The following is a 16,397-nucleotide window of genomic DNA, read 5'->3' as shown; positions in this document are numbered from 1 at the left end:
AAACACTGGGCTAAAATAGGCTTAGATACTGAAACACTGGGCTAAAATAGGCCTAGATACTGAAACACTGGGCTAAAATAGGCCTAGATACTGAAACACTGGGCTAAAATAGGCCTAGATACTGAAACACTGGGCTAAAATAGGCCTAGATACTGAAACACTGGGCTAAAATAGGCTTAGATACTGAAACACTGGGCTAAAATAGGCTTAGATACTGAAACACTGGGCTAAAATAGGCCTAGATACTGAAACACTGGGCTAAAATAGGCCTAGATACTGAAACACTGGGCTAAAATAGGCCTGGATACTGAAACACTGGGCTAAAATAGGCCTAGATACTGAAACACTGGGCTAAAATAGGCCTAGATACTGAAACACTGGGCTAAAATAGGCCTAGATACTGAAACACTGGGCTAAAATAGGCCTAGATACTGAAACACTGGGCTAAAATAGGCTTAGATACTGAAACACTGGGCTAAAATAGGCCTAGATACTGAAACACTGGGCTAAAATAGGCCTAGATACTGAAACACTGGGCTAAAATAGGCCTAGATACTGAAACACTGGGCTAAAATAGGCTTAGATACTGAAACACTGGGCTAAAATAGGCTTAGATACTGAAACACTGGGCTAAAATAGGCTTAGATACTGAAACACTGGGCTAAAATAGGCTTAGATACTGAAACACTGGGCTAAAATAGGCCTGGGTACTGAAACACTGGGCTAAAATAGGCCTAGATACTGAAACACTGGGCTAAAATAGGCCTAGATACTGAAACACTGGGCTAAAATAGGCCTAGATACTGAAACACTGGGCTAAAATAGGCCTAGATACTGAAACACTGGGCTAAAATAGGCCTAGATACTGAAACACTGGGCTAAAATAGGCCTAGATACTGAAACATCCGCCACAGTAAGAACCTATTCATTACCCTGGAACAGAGATCATATTCAACAAGGATTCATTTTTAAGGTTTTCAGGCTAACATTAGTGTTTCTGAGTTACAAAAATCACAAAGGAATGTCAAGAGCACCTGAGGCAGATTTTCCTAGACTGCAATTACTCCTCTTCGTCACAGTGTGGCACTACCTACAAAATAATAGCATTATGCTTCTCTCTTCTTTCAGAGAATAAGTGGTGCAGCATGCTTTCATAGCAGGCGGTACAGGGAGGCTTGGCCTGCAGAGGCTCAGTCTGTCCTTTCCTGTAGTGTCTGCTAGAGAGAACTGGGGTGGTTTTTAGGCCATGTTGTGTGTGTCCCCTCCATGGCAAGGTAAACCACACACATCAATTCTATGCTATCTTTTGTGTACTTTTTCAGTAAAAAAAAAAGGTGATTGTTTCATTGTCTCAGGTCCATTGACCCGCCCAGAATTATGGTCAGTAATGTGGTTAGAGCTGGGCGATATATCAGGAATACTGGTATACCGATATGGATTTTTACAATATGTGATACAGTGCTAAACAAATGAAAAGTTCTACAAATTGGACTACATCACTGTCAATTTGGTCCTAGTTTGGTTGAGTATAAATAGCCTAATCAGAATGGAGAAAGCCCATTATAACCACTTATAATTCATTTGTTGCCACCCTAGGGTCATAAAACATAAAACATTAGAACTTTTATCATTCAAAAACATTAAATACTGTTAAATACTGACATACCGTCAAAAATCTGAAAAAGAATGTGATATGATATTTTGGCTATGTTGCCCACCCCTTAATGTGGTTATTCAGGAATACGTGTAATGACCTCTGGAATTCCCCTGATGAATCAATAATATGTGGCATGTAAACTTTGTATCGGTTGCCCCGAAATCAAAAAATGATGCTTTCAAAGAACGCTCAGAGCACTGTAACCTAACAAGCAAACACTGAATTTGGCTTTGCTAGTGTGTGATGATGGGTAATTACCCCTCTCTGCCTTGCTGCTGTGTAGAATCCACCCTAAACGTGTCAGTGTCTGCTCTCACCACTAGAGGGTACCAAAGTTCCATTTAGCTCACTGCTGGCTTTCTATTGGTTTCTGATCTGCACACACACACACACACACACACACACACACACACACACACACACACACACACACACACACACACACACACACACCGAGGATTTAAATGAGGGTCATAGTGAAACTGCCTAGCTAGCAGAAATGCTAAGAAGAATTATGAAATAGTGAATAATGTAGGTTGATGAGGGCTGAGGATCATGGTGGGTTGATGAGGGCTGAGGATCATGGTGGGTTGATGAGGGCTGAGGATCATGGTGGGTTGATGAGGGCTGAAGATCATGGTGGGTTGATGAGGGCTGAGGATCATGGTGGGTTGATGAGGGCTGAAGATCATGGTGGGTTGATGAGGGGTGAGGAGGGCTGAGGATCAAGGTGGGTTAATGAGAGCTGAGGATCATGGTGGGTTGATGAGGGCTGAGGATCGTGGTGGGTTGATGAGGGCTGAGGATCATGGTTGGTTGATGAGGGCTGAGGATCAAGGTGGGTTAATGAGAGCTGAGGATCATGGTGGGTTGATGAGGGCTGAGGATCGTGGTGGGTTGATGAGGGCTGAGGATCATGGTTGGTTGATGAGGGCTGAGGATCATGGTGGGTTGATGAGGTCTGAGGATCATGGTGGGTTCATGAGGGCTGAGGATCATGGTGGGCTGATGAGGTCTGAGGATCATGGTTGGTTGATGAGGGCTGAGGATCATGGTGGGCTGATGAGGTCTGAGGATCATGGTTGGTTGATGAGGGCTGAGGATCATGGTGGGTTGATGAGGTCTGAGGATCATGGTGGGTTGATGAGGTCTGAGGATCATGGTGGGTTGATGAGGTCTGAGGATCATGGTGGGTTGATGAGGGCTGAGGATCATGGTTGGTTGATGAGGGCTGAGGATCATGGTGGGTTGATGAGGTCTGAGGATCATGGTGGGTTGATGAGGGCCGAGGATCATGGTTGGTTGATGAGGGCTGAGGATCATGGTGGGTTGATGAGGGGTGAGGATCATGGTGGGTTGATGAGGTCTGAGGATCATGGTGGGTTGATGAGGGGTGAGGATCATGGTGGGTTGATGAGGTCTGAGGATCATGGTGGGTTGATGAGGGCTGAAGATCATGGTGGGTTGATGAGGGGTGAGGATCATGGTTGGTTGATGAGGGCTGAGGATCATGGTTGGTTGATGAGGGCTGAGGATCATGGTGGGTTGATGAGGGCTGAGGATCGTGGTGGGTTGATGAGGGCTGAGGATCATGGTTGGTTGATGAGGGCTGAGGATCATGCTGGGTTGATGAGGGCTGAGGATCATGGTGGGTTGATGAGGGCTGAGGATCATGGTGGGTTGATGAGGGCTGAGGATCATGGTTGGTTGATGAGGGCTGAGGATCATGGTGGGTTGATGAGGGCTGAGGATCATGGTTGGTTGATGAGGTCTGAGGATCATGGTTGGTTGATGAGGGCTGAGGATCATGGTGGGTTGATGAGGGCTGAAGATCATGCTGCTGGTGATGAGGGTCTGTTTATATAAAACGGAGCCCATACTGTGCTAGCTAGACCACTGCTCCATGGTTCTCTCTACAGCATGATTTCAGATGGACAATTCTCCATGGTGACGTTACCTTGGAAACAGCACCTTACTTATTTATAGAGAGTGGTTGGGCAGACATGGAAAAAGAAAGGAGATCGGGAGACATGGACTCTTTGCCACAGGATGTGTGTGTGGTGATAGTGGGCAGTTTTACATCTTCGTTTTCATGCTATTGTTGAGGGTTGCTTAACGAGGACGCTCTGTCATCGCTAAGGAGGCTGACAGAGTCTGGCCGGGTTGATGTGGGTGAAATCTTGCTAGTCACATCTGATGCCTGGAATCCCTTGCTTATGGAGTGTGATTTTAGGAGGGATCTGCTAGTGGAATGCTTTTTGATTATTATTTTTTTAACAGTGGATGTTGCAAAAAATAATGTATGATAAACATGCAGACTTAAAAATTGTTTCTTAGCGTTCACCAAATTCACACGCACACACACACCAACAAACACACGCCAACAGCTTAATACCGGTACATAAAAACACACTCTTTCCCTCTCACACATGGCCAAACAGCGGCCGGCTGAACCTGACCTTTAGAAGGAGGTCTCTGCGGAGTGCCTACGTCTCAACTTGATCTGAGGCATCACACCCCCAATTTACCGCCACATTAATCCCTTACTGCCCCCCCCTCCCTCCCCCGCCGGAGCACTGATCAGCATGCCAGCCCAGGGGATCTCTGTGACAGCAGCACCACAGTTTTTCATTTGATCCATCCTGTCCTAATGTATCCCGTAGGGAGTCGCTACAGGTCCATCTGAAGGGAGGGGTGAGAAAGAGAGAGGGAGTGAGGGAGAGAAAGAGAGAGAGAAGCATGCGTGACAAGCCTCTCTATCTGCCATTCCTTATTTCCTGTCCTGTCAAGATGGACTAAGAGCAGATGGAAGAGGGGGGCTGAGTGTGTGTGTGTTCTGTATTGCTGTTACTATGATCTTAGAGATAGCAACAACAATACATCTTCCACTACATTTCTCTTGATTTTTTCCACAAACATCACCTATAATTATCTAATTATTTCTCCCTCTCCCCTCCCACTTTATTTCTCACATTCTCTAACCTGACCTCTGACCTTTTCTCTCTATCACAGACTTGGGTGTACTCTGTGCAGCACTGCTCTCATGCTCTCTTGTATCTCCATTCCTCTATTAATGGCAGTCTATGTACATACTGTCTGTACCTCGGCTCTCTCCGTCCGTCTTTTAGCAGCATTATATCCCACCCTTCCTCCACACTTGTAAGACACCCCGTGTGCAGTAGTACACTGTCCATCTCCCCTGTCATAGTGACAGAGCCCTCTGCTCTGTGTTGATCCAGAGATGGCTGCCTTTGATAAATCAGGAAGAACATAGCTAACAACCTCAGTGAGAGGGTGGTAAAAGCGGGCTGTGACTCGGTTTCACTGTGCGTGCATGTGATATTTCTTCTCTGCATACTGACCTCACTCAGAGCAAAAATCCCTTCTTCATCCTTTCCGTGTGCAGAACGTTGATCCCACATACGTAGACCGACACACCCTCTGTATGGCACGCCAGAATCACAGTCTGCACTCAGCCATGTGTCTGTACTCAGCCATGTGTCTGTACTCAGCCATGTGTCTGCACTCAGCCATGTGTCTGCACTCAGCCATGTGTCTGCACTCAGTCATGTGTCTGTACTCAGCCATGTGTCTGTACTCAGCCATGTGTCTGTACTCAGCCATGTGTCTGATCCTCATGAGCCCACACACACACACACGCACGCACGCACGCACGCACACACGCACACACACACACACACACATCAGCATGCAACACAGCCCAGCCACACCTCAGTACACATGGTGACAGACATTCATAATCCCATCCACCCACACTGCTCCAACACTGCTCCACACACGCGCAAACACAGCCCACCCCCCCAAGTCTGTCCTCATCCATAAAGACCACGACTCATCTCCTACCATCCACATCGCCATGGAAACACCGGATTTGGTCAGTTGACTGGCGGCGGCTTCGCTGCTGTATGTGAAGGAGGCCAAGTACTGGGAAGCAGCACTCTTTGCTTTGATAACGGAGTCAAATCCATAGTCTGATCATGCTGGTGCTGTCTGAATGGTGAAACAAAAGAGATAGGGCTGATCCCCACGTTATCTCACTCTGTTCTGTGTTAACACTGAAATTGGTGCGACAATATTGACTGCGATGTATGTTGCTGACTTGTGGGCAATCATGGGTAAAATGCAAATCAGGAAGCCCACGATGATGTTGCTCATTGGTTTAGATGGACAGTAGTCTCTATCATGGAGATGCACTGATGCCTATGGTATATGGCCTAGCTGCTACTGTGTAATATATGGAGCATAAGAGGTTAAGATAAATGTTAGTCAGTATATTGGATCAGGCTGGGTTCACCGTGCATTGCAGTTTTAGTGTATCTGCGGGCTTGACATCCATTATGTTCTCCACATGCACTACTAAACCCCTACTCTAACCTCTAGTTCCCAAAGGAACCTATACTCCCCTACGGATTTATGTGGATAGTGAAGCTAAAACTTTTAATATGGCTCTGTACTCCAGCATTTTGGATTTAAGATCAAATATTTTATATGAGGTGACCGCATAGAACGTCACCTTTTATTTGAGGATATTTTCATACACATCTGCATTACATATCTGTTTTTCTGTGAATAATGAGAAAGTTACAGACGCACAAAGACGATACCCCCGAAACATGCTAACCTCTCACCATTACCAATAACAGAGACTACAACAAAACATGCTAACCTCTCACCATTACCAATAACAGGGGAGGTTAGCATTATTTGGGGGGTATGATATTTTTGCCTCTGTAACTTACTCACTCATCATTATTCACGATTCATTAATGATTATCCATGATTATGGTAGCATCCACATTAATATAGAAATGTTCAGAAATATATTCTATTGTTATTTACAATGAAGGTGACTCCAAAATTACACAATACATTATTTACCATTTGTTTCTTTTGGGCACAATGTAATCTGAAATACAACCAAATCAAATTGCAAATGCATCCAACAAGTTTGTAGTGTCACAAGCTTGATGTAGGAAGCTGTGTGCTAGGAATAAGGGACCAAATACAAAACTTTTGACCAAATTGAATATACCACAAGTGAATTTGTCCAAATACTTATGACACCTTCAAATGGGGGTACTAGATACATAAAAGTGCTTTCATTTCTAAACGCTAAAACAGATATGTATGAAAATACCCTCAAATAAAAGGTGACATTCTGTACTATTGCCTCACAAAACATTTGATCTCAAATCCAAGATGCTGGAGTATAAAGCCAAATTAAACATTTTAGCTTCACTGACCAAATAAATATGTAGGGGAGTGTATATTTTATTCTATAGCACACTCCATCCAAGATGCAGGGTTATTGTGTTATTGGCTGGAGGTAGCTGTGAAGATTACCGTTGAGAGGTGAGTGACTGAATGTGTGAGAGAGTGTAAGAGTGGTGGAGGTGAGGTTGAAGGATGATCGATGTACTAGGTGAGGTTGAAGGATGATCGATGTACGCCCCCCCCCTCGCCAAACATGTCCCCTCCTCGAGCATCCAGCCAACCACATTGTCATTGACATTCCCCTGAAGTATCACCACTGGAGCGAGGGCAGATCTATTGTGCCACTGCTTGTACCGGTGAAAGGGTTTCTGGGCCGGTGAGCTCGCAATGCTTGGATGGAGAGAACAGAGAGGGGTGGTGATGAAGAGGATGACGAAGATGACAAACAGTGTTAGCCCTAGGGGACTAGCCAGTCTTATAAGCTCAGCCCTGGGAAATGCAAAATGCCAGCAATTAACCTGTAGATACGTTTAGATTAATAGCATCTTTGCACCACCTACAGTAACCTGCTCCATGAGCTACTGAAGGAGGTGGTCCCAAGCAGAATATTATCAAGTTATGTGCAGTGATCAGCTCAACATAAAAACATAACATCTAAACCATTTTGCAGACCCATTCTCCATGTATCACCAGGAACCAATGGGTTTTATAGTAAAGACATGTCATTTAACTGTAAAAATGTATTACATTTTAATGTGCCATGAACACAACCAGTCATGATGTTTTCATACGATTGTCAAACAAATCACTTGAAAAGGCAGGTTAGCTTCGCACGTTCATCCCATATCATTTCAGCATCCGAACAGTGCACCCACCAACTTTCCTTGAATTCGCAAGTGGCTGAAACTATAGGTAACTTCCAAAAGAAAGGACGTTGTCTAATGATTGGAGACAGGCGCAGGAATACGTAATAGGGGGTTTTATTTACTCCACCCAAACGAGCGAGCGAGGTGTAAACCTCTAAATAATAGACGGGACGAGACCCTTAAAACAAGTGCACAATAACACGTAGCATGGTGGCCGATACAACAGCACAGGTACTCACATGACCACCGGACATTGTAACAATAACCGACAAGGACAATGGGGAACAGAGGGCACATATATAACATACTAATCAGGGGGAATGGGAACCAGGTGTGCGTGATGAGGGGAGACAGTCCGGGGTTGGTGGTAATGAATCCAGTTCAGTAACGCCTAGAAGGCCGGTGACGTAGACCTCCCGAGCTGGTGCACGGAATGAGCAGCAGTACCAGGGCATCCGTGACAGCTGCAGCTCAATTTCAATGAAAGTTACGTTTGCAATCATATCCCGTGAAATGCATGGGAACTCTGTCAGGGTGGAATAGTCTATTATTTATTATGAACCAGTCCATAGGTGATTAATGACACTTGTTTCTACTATTATGAAAAAAAACGTGGATTATATTAACATTTATTTGAAATATACCGTATGTATATATACTGAGTGGACAAAACATTACTGAGTTGCTCTTTGCCCTCAAAACAGCCTCAATTCATCGGGGCATGGACTCTACAAGGTGTCGAAAGCGTTCCACAGGGATGCTGGGCTATGTTGACTCCAAGGCCTCCCACAGTTTTGTCAAGTTGTCTGGATGTCCTTTGGTTGGTGGACCATTCTTGATACACAGGGAAACTGTTGAGCGTGAAAAACCCAGCAGAGTTGCAGTTCTTGACACAAACCAGTGCACCTGGCACCTACTACCATACCCCGTTTGAAGGCACTTAAACCTTTTGTCTTGCCCATTCACCCTCTGAATGGCACATACACAATCAATGTCTCTATTGTCTGAAGGCTGAAGCCTTCTTTAACCCATCGCCTCCCCTTGATCTATACTGATTGAAGTGGATTTAACCAGTGACATCAATAAGGGATCGTAGCCTTCACCTGGTTTCACCTGGTCAGTCTATGTCATGGAAAGAGGAGGTGTTCCAAATGTTTTGTACACTCAGTGTATATGTATATGTATGTATATGTATATGTATGTATATGTATCGAGTGGAGCAAATGGGGTCTCAAGTGAAGAAATTATATATTTTTCAAATGAAAGATTCCTTGTATTATTTTATTAAATTATGCCCAGCTCACAAGGCCCCTTGATGACGTGAGGCTTGAGGCAATTACCCCTTTCTGCCTAATGATCCATTTTTCTGCTGTGCATCCCCCCAGCCAGCATGCAGAGAGACTTGTACTAAGAAAGTAACAAAGTGCAAGGCAGTTACTCACATTTCCCCCCGATTGATGTGCATGTCTATTAAAGTGACAGTGATGGGTATGTGGGTTAGTTGTGTGGGTGGGGAGGATGGGTAGGCCTACATCTAATTCACACACATCATTAAAGAGCCAACTGAAAAGCAATGGATGTCAAGGAGAGGAGGCGGTTAGGGTGGGTATAGGGTAGGACAACATTTCACCACAAATGAAGTCAGCTTCATAGTGAAGAGGCTAACAGTATATGTCATGTTATTAGAAGGCATGAGCCGAGCCTGCAGTCCAGCAGAACACTGCAGGGCTGCTACGATGAAGCTCGGCCTCACTCAATCCACAACCACGACCTGATGAGAGAAAGCCCCCGGGCAAAACTCCTACTGTCTGCTGCCACCATTGCTTGCTGTTGCTGCTAATGATCATGTTTTCTTCATCCACACACAGAGAACATACGTAACTTCATGCAAGCAAGAATCTTTAGGGACAAACATAGCACAGATAACATTTGCAACCTTTGTGCAAGGAAGGAACACTGGTGAATGAAACATGAACAAGGGGAGATATCATTGTTGTTGAGCTGTTGGCTGTTGGCTGTTCTAATAAAGAATAGGTCCCATTTTCTCTGGAATATAATTGAGAAAACATAATTGCAGGAATTTCTAGGAATTTCCAAAAATCTCTGATGACATTTTGATCGCTGCCATCATGCCTTGTATGGGCGTCGAATTTGAATGCTGATTGAAGCCCGTGCAGACAAAGGCACAGTGGTGTACACAGTTGATGAAGATGAAAAAGACAGTGGACTGTCATAAATGTCAGTGAATTTTGAGAGGCCGTGAACAATTGAAATTAGCATACTCCAGAGTCTAATCCATCTTTGACGGAAAAGCTACAAATATCTCTCACTTAATGTAGCCTTAGGTAGCCAAATATAGGAGGACACGGGGGAATACGTTTCCATTTCATCATAACGGAATAGCTTTTTTTTTGCAACATGGTTCTTTTTTTAGAGGCAATTTGTCTCCATCTGTCTGCGTGGCCTGTGCAGGTGCGTCACGTTTCTTCCTTCTCTTTTTGTACTGGTCCCCCATGGGAATCAAACCCACAACCCTGACGTTGCAAGCACCATGCTCTACCAAGTGAGCCACACAGGACTTTGATTTGGAGCTATAGAGAAGCAAGCTCTATAGTATATAATGGGCATCCCAATGGTCTTTTAAAGGCAGGACTGTTCTTCCTTCATGTTGATGTTCCACTAAGTCAGTGTAACCTACAACTATTGGAGTCCTTCTGGGGCTCTATACCTTTGAAAAGGTCATAGTATAGGCAGCATTCAGCCGTCAGTTGTATGTGCAATGTTGAATTTGTTGTTTTGTTTAGCTGACCCAGTCATTGTGCAGTCCAGTCAGGTGCTCCTTCCCCCTTGTAGTCTACACACAGTGATCTAGGCCTGAATGATTTTGAATGGCCACCGAAGACATCCTCTTTCTGCGCTCCACAAAACTATATTAAGCACATCACCTTGCTGCCATCAAAGGAGCCCGAGGGAGCTGCACTAAATTACAGTGAAATTAGTTTTTTTGTTTTCTCTCTGGAGCTGTAATACAGTACGTTAGTTTAGACCTATCTTTTGTTCTGGGGGCTTTGTTGTCACTAATAGGTCCTCCCTCTCCTTGGCCATGAGAGGTTCATCGGAGTAGTGACTGGCTAATTGTTTGGGTTTAGAACGATAGATGACTGATAAATATGTGATATCCCATAGTTGGCTCTGTGTTTTGTTATGGCATGTTGTGAAATGTCACTGCCCCGCTGCCATCCATAGTAACTGATTAGAATTGGCGGACTAAGTACGGTATAGACAATGTACATACTGGTGATGAGTAATGATGGTCTCGTTTCCATATTGGACCATTGAGTACCTGTGATAATGTCAACCCCCCACTCTCTCTCTCTCACTCACTCTGTTGAATTCAAACCTGACACATTGTGGCACACAACCACCCAATCTGTTTATGATGATAAGTGAAAATCATTCCCATCATGACAGTCATTACCGGCTATTATCATTATTATCATCATCATTTTGATGCTCTCAGACTGAAATGCAGAATGGCCTGTTTGTCCCTGTGTGTACGCAAATCCCAAGACTGGCAGCTCTTATAAGTTTGTATAACACAGGGGAGTGACTGGGATAAAAGCGTGGACTCAGGGGATGTCTCTCGCTCTCTCCCTCCTCGGGAAGGAACACTGTGGTCTGTTCTGTGAAGTACAGCAGGCTTCTACCATCCATGCCTCTGACTCTGTTTCCAATAGAGATGGAGTGACAGCAGGCAACAGGCTCATGTTTTTCTCTGCCTGTAAACCAGCTGGACCACAGACAGACAGACAGACAGACAGACAGACAGACAGACAGGCAGGCAGGCAGGCAGGCAGGCAGGCAGGCAGGCAGGCAGGCAGGCAGGCAGACAGACAGACAGACAGACAGACAGACAGACAGACAGACAGACAGACAGACAGACAGACAGACAGACAGACAGACAGACAGACAGACAGACAGACAGACAGACAGACCAGCATGTTCTTAAAGACCTGGGCAGCCTGGCTCTTCCATACATTATTTATCAATCCGATCATTAAAAACTATTTTTCTCCTTCCTCCTCTTATCTCTTTCCATCTTCTGGCATTTCACCTCCTCTTCTCTCTCCTCCATCTTTCACAGTCCATTAGCTGCTGTACTCTCTTCCCACTCTCCCCTCAATCTTGGTCCCTCGACTGCAATGCTCAGGATCTTCCTCTCACCCATAATGCCTGTGGTTCTTTTCCTCGACCTTGGTGTGTCCCTGACCCTCGCTATAGCGTGCGTGAATTCACCAGCAGTGGCTCATACATTACCTTGTTCTGTCAGATAGCATGTTGTTACGTGCAACAAAAATTCATAGCCATATAGATTTTTCTATTTGTAAACTGTTCTTGTGTATGTAGGTGGGCTCTGCCCTAGATCCTGGCTATGTGTTGCCCAGACAACAGAAGAATACATCAGTGCTTACAGTGACAAACCTCCTAAAAGGTGGCAAGAGTTCTAGAGGTAACATAGAGGAATCCTCCCGATTCCTGCTAACAAGCTAAAATTAAAGCAGGAAGCAACAGTGACTAGATCAATAAAAAAGTGGTCAGATGAAGCAGATGCTAAGCTACAGGACTGTTTTGCTAGCACAGATTGGAATATGTTCCGGCATTCCTCTGATGACATTGAGGAGTACACCACATCAGTCATTGGCTTCATCAACAAGTGCATTGATGATGTCGTCCCCACAGTGACCGTACGTACATACCCCAACCAGAAGCCATGGATTACAGGCAACATCTGCACTGAGCTAAAGGCTAGAGCTGCCACTTTCAAGGAGCGGGACTCTAAGTCGGAAGCTTTTAAGAAATCCCGCTATGCCTTCCGACGAACAATCAAACAGGCAAAGCGTCAATACATGTCTAAGATCTAATCATACTACACCAGCTCTGATGCTCGTCAGATCTGGCAGGGCTTGCAAGCCATTACAGACTACAAAGGGAAGCACAGCCGAGAGCTGCCCAGTGACACAAGCCTACCAGACGAGCTAAACTACTTCTATGCTCGCTTCGAGGCAAATAATACTGAAACATGCATGAGAGCATCAGCTGTTCCGGATGACTGTGTGATCACGCTCTTCGCAGCCGAACATTCACCAGGCTGCAGGGCCAGACGGATTACCAGGACGTGTACTGCGAGCATGCGCTGACCAACTGGCAAGTGTCTTCACTGACATTTTCAACTTCTCCCTTTCTGAGTCTGTAATACCAACATGTTTTGAGCAGACCACCATAGTGCCTGTGCCCAAGAACACTAAGGTAACCTGCCCAAATGACTACTGACCCGTAGCACTCACGTCTGTAGCCATGAAGTGCTTTGAAAGGCTGGTCATGGCTCACATCAACACCATCATCCCAGAAACCCTAGACCCACTCCAATTTCCAAACCGCCCCAACAGATCCACAGATGATGCAATCTCTACTGCACTCCACACTGCCCTTTCCCACCTGGACAAAAGGAACACCTATGTGAGAATGCTATTCATTGATTACAGCTCAGCGTTCAACACCATAGTGCCCTCAAAGCGCATCAATAAGCTAAGGACCATGGGACTAAACACCTCCCTCTCCAACGGGATCCTGGCCTTCCTGACGGGCCGGCCCCAGGTGGTAAGGGTAGGTAACAACACATCCGCCACGCTGATCCTCAACACAGGGGCCCCTCAGGGGTCCGTGCTCAGTCCCCTCCTGTACTCCCTGTTCACTCATGACTGAACGGCCAGGCATGACTCCAACACCATCATTAAGTTTGCCGATGACACAACAGTGGTAAGCCTGATAACCGACAAATAACCAACGAGACAGCCTATAGGGAGGTGGTCAGAGACCTGGCCATGTGGTGCCAGGACAACAACCTCTCCCTCAACGTAATCAAGACAAAGGAGATAATTGTGGACTACAGGAAAAGGAGGACCGAGCACGCCCCCATTCTCATCGACGGGGCTGCAGTGGAGCAGGTTGAGAGCTTCAAGTTCCTTGGTGTCCACATCACCAACAAACTAACACGGTCCAAACACATCAAGATAGTCATGAAGAGGGCACGACAAAACCTATTCCCCCTCAGGAGACTGAAAAGATTTGGCATGGGTCCTCAGATCCTCAAACGTTTCTACAGCTGCACCATCGAAAGCATCCTGACCGGTTGCATCACCGCCTGGTATGGCAACTGCTCTGCCTCCGAACGCAAGGCACTACACAGGGTAGTGCGTACGGCCCAGTACATTTCTGGGGCCAAGCTTCCTGCCATCCTCTATACCAGGCAATGTCAGAGGAAGGCCCTAAAAATGGTCAAAGACTCCAGCCACCCTAGTCATAGACTGTTCTCTCTGCTATCGCGGCAAGCGGTACCGGAGCGCCAAGTCTAGGTTCAGGAGGCTTCTAAACAGCTTCTACCCCCAAGCCATAAGACTCCTGAACACCTAATCAAATGACTACCCAGACTATTGCATTGCTCCCCCCCCCTGTTTTACACCGCTGCTACTCTCTGTTGTTATCATCTATGCATAGTCACGTTATTAACTCTACCTTCATGTACATAATACCTCAACTAACCGGTGCCCCTGCACATTGACTCTGTACCGGTACCCCCCTGTATATAGTCTCGCTATTGTTATTTTACTGCTGCTCTTTAATTACTTGTTACTTTTATTTCTTATTCTTATCCATATTTTTTAAAACTGCATTGTTGGTTAGGGGCTCGTAAGTAAGCATTTCACTGTAAGGTTGTATTCGGAGCATGTGACTAATACAATTTGATTTGATTTGATAACAGCAATGCCAGGGTTACCAAGGTAACCTTTACTCTCCACATTTCCATCATGTCACCCCCTCTCAGGTTCCTATCCCTGTGAACTGACATTGTGTTGCAGCTGCCTGTCAAGAGTAACCTTGCCTCTTGCCCGCCCACCACAGAGCTATCCCGAACTGCTCCCGTCACAGGGCGGTATTTTCACCTCGCCATTTTTTATAAGTATGAAACTGAACTCAAAACGTTATTTTTGCGGTCATCAGTGGAGTGGGAATGTGGGCTGACAGAGCATAACACTGGCTGCGTGTCAGGGTTTTTGCTGCTGGTCATTCGAGTCAAGTGCAGGAGACGGGCGCAAACAGCTACAACTCAAGCCAACCGGCAAAAGTGACAAGCGCAAAATATCGTCAAATAATATAACAATAAGGTTCACCAATAATTCCCCAAATAGGGTACAGGCAATGCCCAGGGTGAAAAACCAGACTGCCGCGATACAACAAACACAAAACAAAACCACACAAAGACATGGGGGGAACAGAGGAATATATATATGCTGTGTGATTAGGGAATGTAAACCAGGTGTGTGGGGAACAAGACAAAACAAATGGAACGGCGATGGCTAGAAGGCCGGTGATGTCGACCGACGAACGCCACCCGAACAAGGAGGGGAGTCGGAAGTCGTGACACTGTGATAGTGACACTGTGATAGTGAGCTAATGCCCTCTCTGCATGGGCCAAAGACTGCTGGTACAGTACACAATCTCCTCTCTCTCTCTCTCTCTCTCTCTCTCTCTCTCTCTCTCTCTCTCTCTCTCTCTCTCTCTCTCTCTCTCTCTCTCTCTCTCTCTCTCTCTCTCTCGCCCCCATCCACCATATCTTCTTGTATACACATTACACACAATCTTCCTCAGATTGAGTGTGTGGTTGAGGGACCTAGAAAGGATCCCTCTCTCCCCCAGCCGCCTCTCTCATTACTGGGGAGCGTCTCTCAACCCACCTCCTCCTAGCTCTTGTTCTGAGCTCCACAAGACCAAGTCCCTTGGCTCCCGTTGGTTGCCATATCATCTCTCGGTGCGAGAGATGCGCCCCCAGGCCTGTAGCAATGCAACGCACTGTCTGTGCCTTTAAGAGTGAGGGAGAGAGAGAGAGATGGAAAGAGAGAGAGGTGTGCAATGGAGAGAAAACAGAAGAGATCGAGAGAGAATGAGACAGAGAGAGCACATTAAACTATCATGAGCAACATTTTTGTTCATTCTTAGCCGTGTGCTGAGCATCTCTGCACAGGCACACACACTCTCTTAGGCACTTATTGCTAAAGAGTACGCCTCTCTCACACACACACGCTCACAGCTATCAGAGCTCGGCTGCTGGATCACAGCCATCTCGCAGAGGAGGATCCAAGAGAGCAAGAGGAAGACGGAGAGAGAGAGACAAAGGGAAGGAGGACGGAAGAAGGAGAGGAGCGAATAGGAAGCGGGGACGGCACGAGGAAGGAGAGACTAAACGCTTGTGTGAAGAAGAGAACGCGAGGGACAGGAGGGAGGAGAAAAAAGAGGAGGAACAGGAAACGCGATCACTCTCGGCTCTAGCTGTCCGCGTCGCAGCATGGGCAATGCACCATCCCAAGGCATGTCAACGCTACTATCTCCATGTATACATAAGTAGCAGCTCAATTTTGTTTTGCAATGTGTTTTATTTTCCAATCTGCTGGCTGTGCTATCAGATTCTCTCCCAGCAGGGAGTGGGGGGTTGGATGTGGGCGCTGGCGGTGAGGCATTGCTAGAATGTGATGCTCTGAACAGATCCAGGCTGATGACGGGGACAAGGATGCAGGGTGGCTGGG

The sequence above is a fragment of the Salvelinus namaycush genome, chromosome 41 (assembly GCF_016432855.1).
Source record: "Salvelinus namaycush isolate Seneca chromosome 41, SaNama_1.0, whole genome shotgun sequence".
NCBI lineage: Eukaryota > Metazoa > Chordata > Actinopteri > Salmoniformes > Salmonidae > Salvelinus > Salvelinus namaycush.
This window is presented reverse-complemented; position numbering follows the sequence as displayed.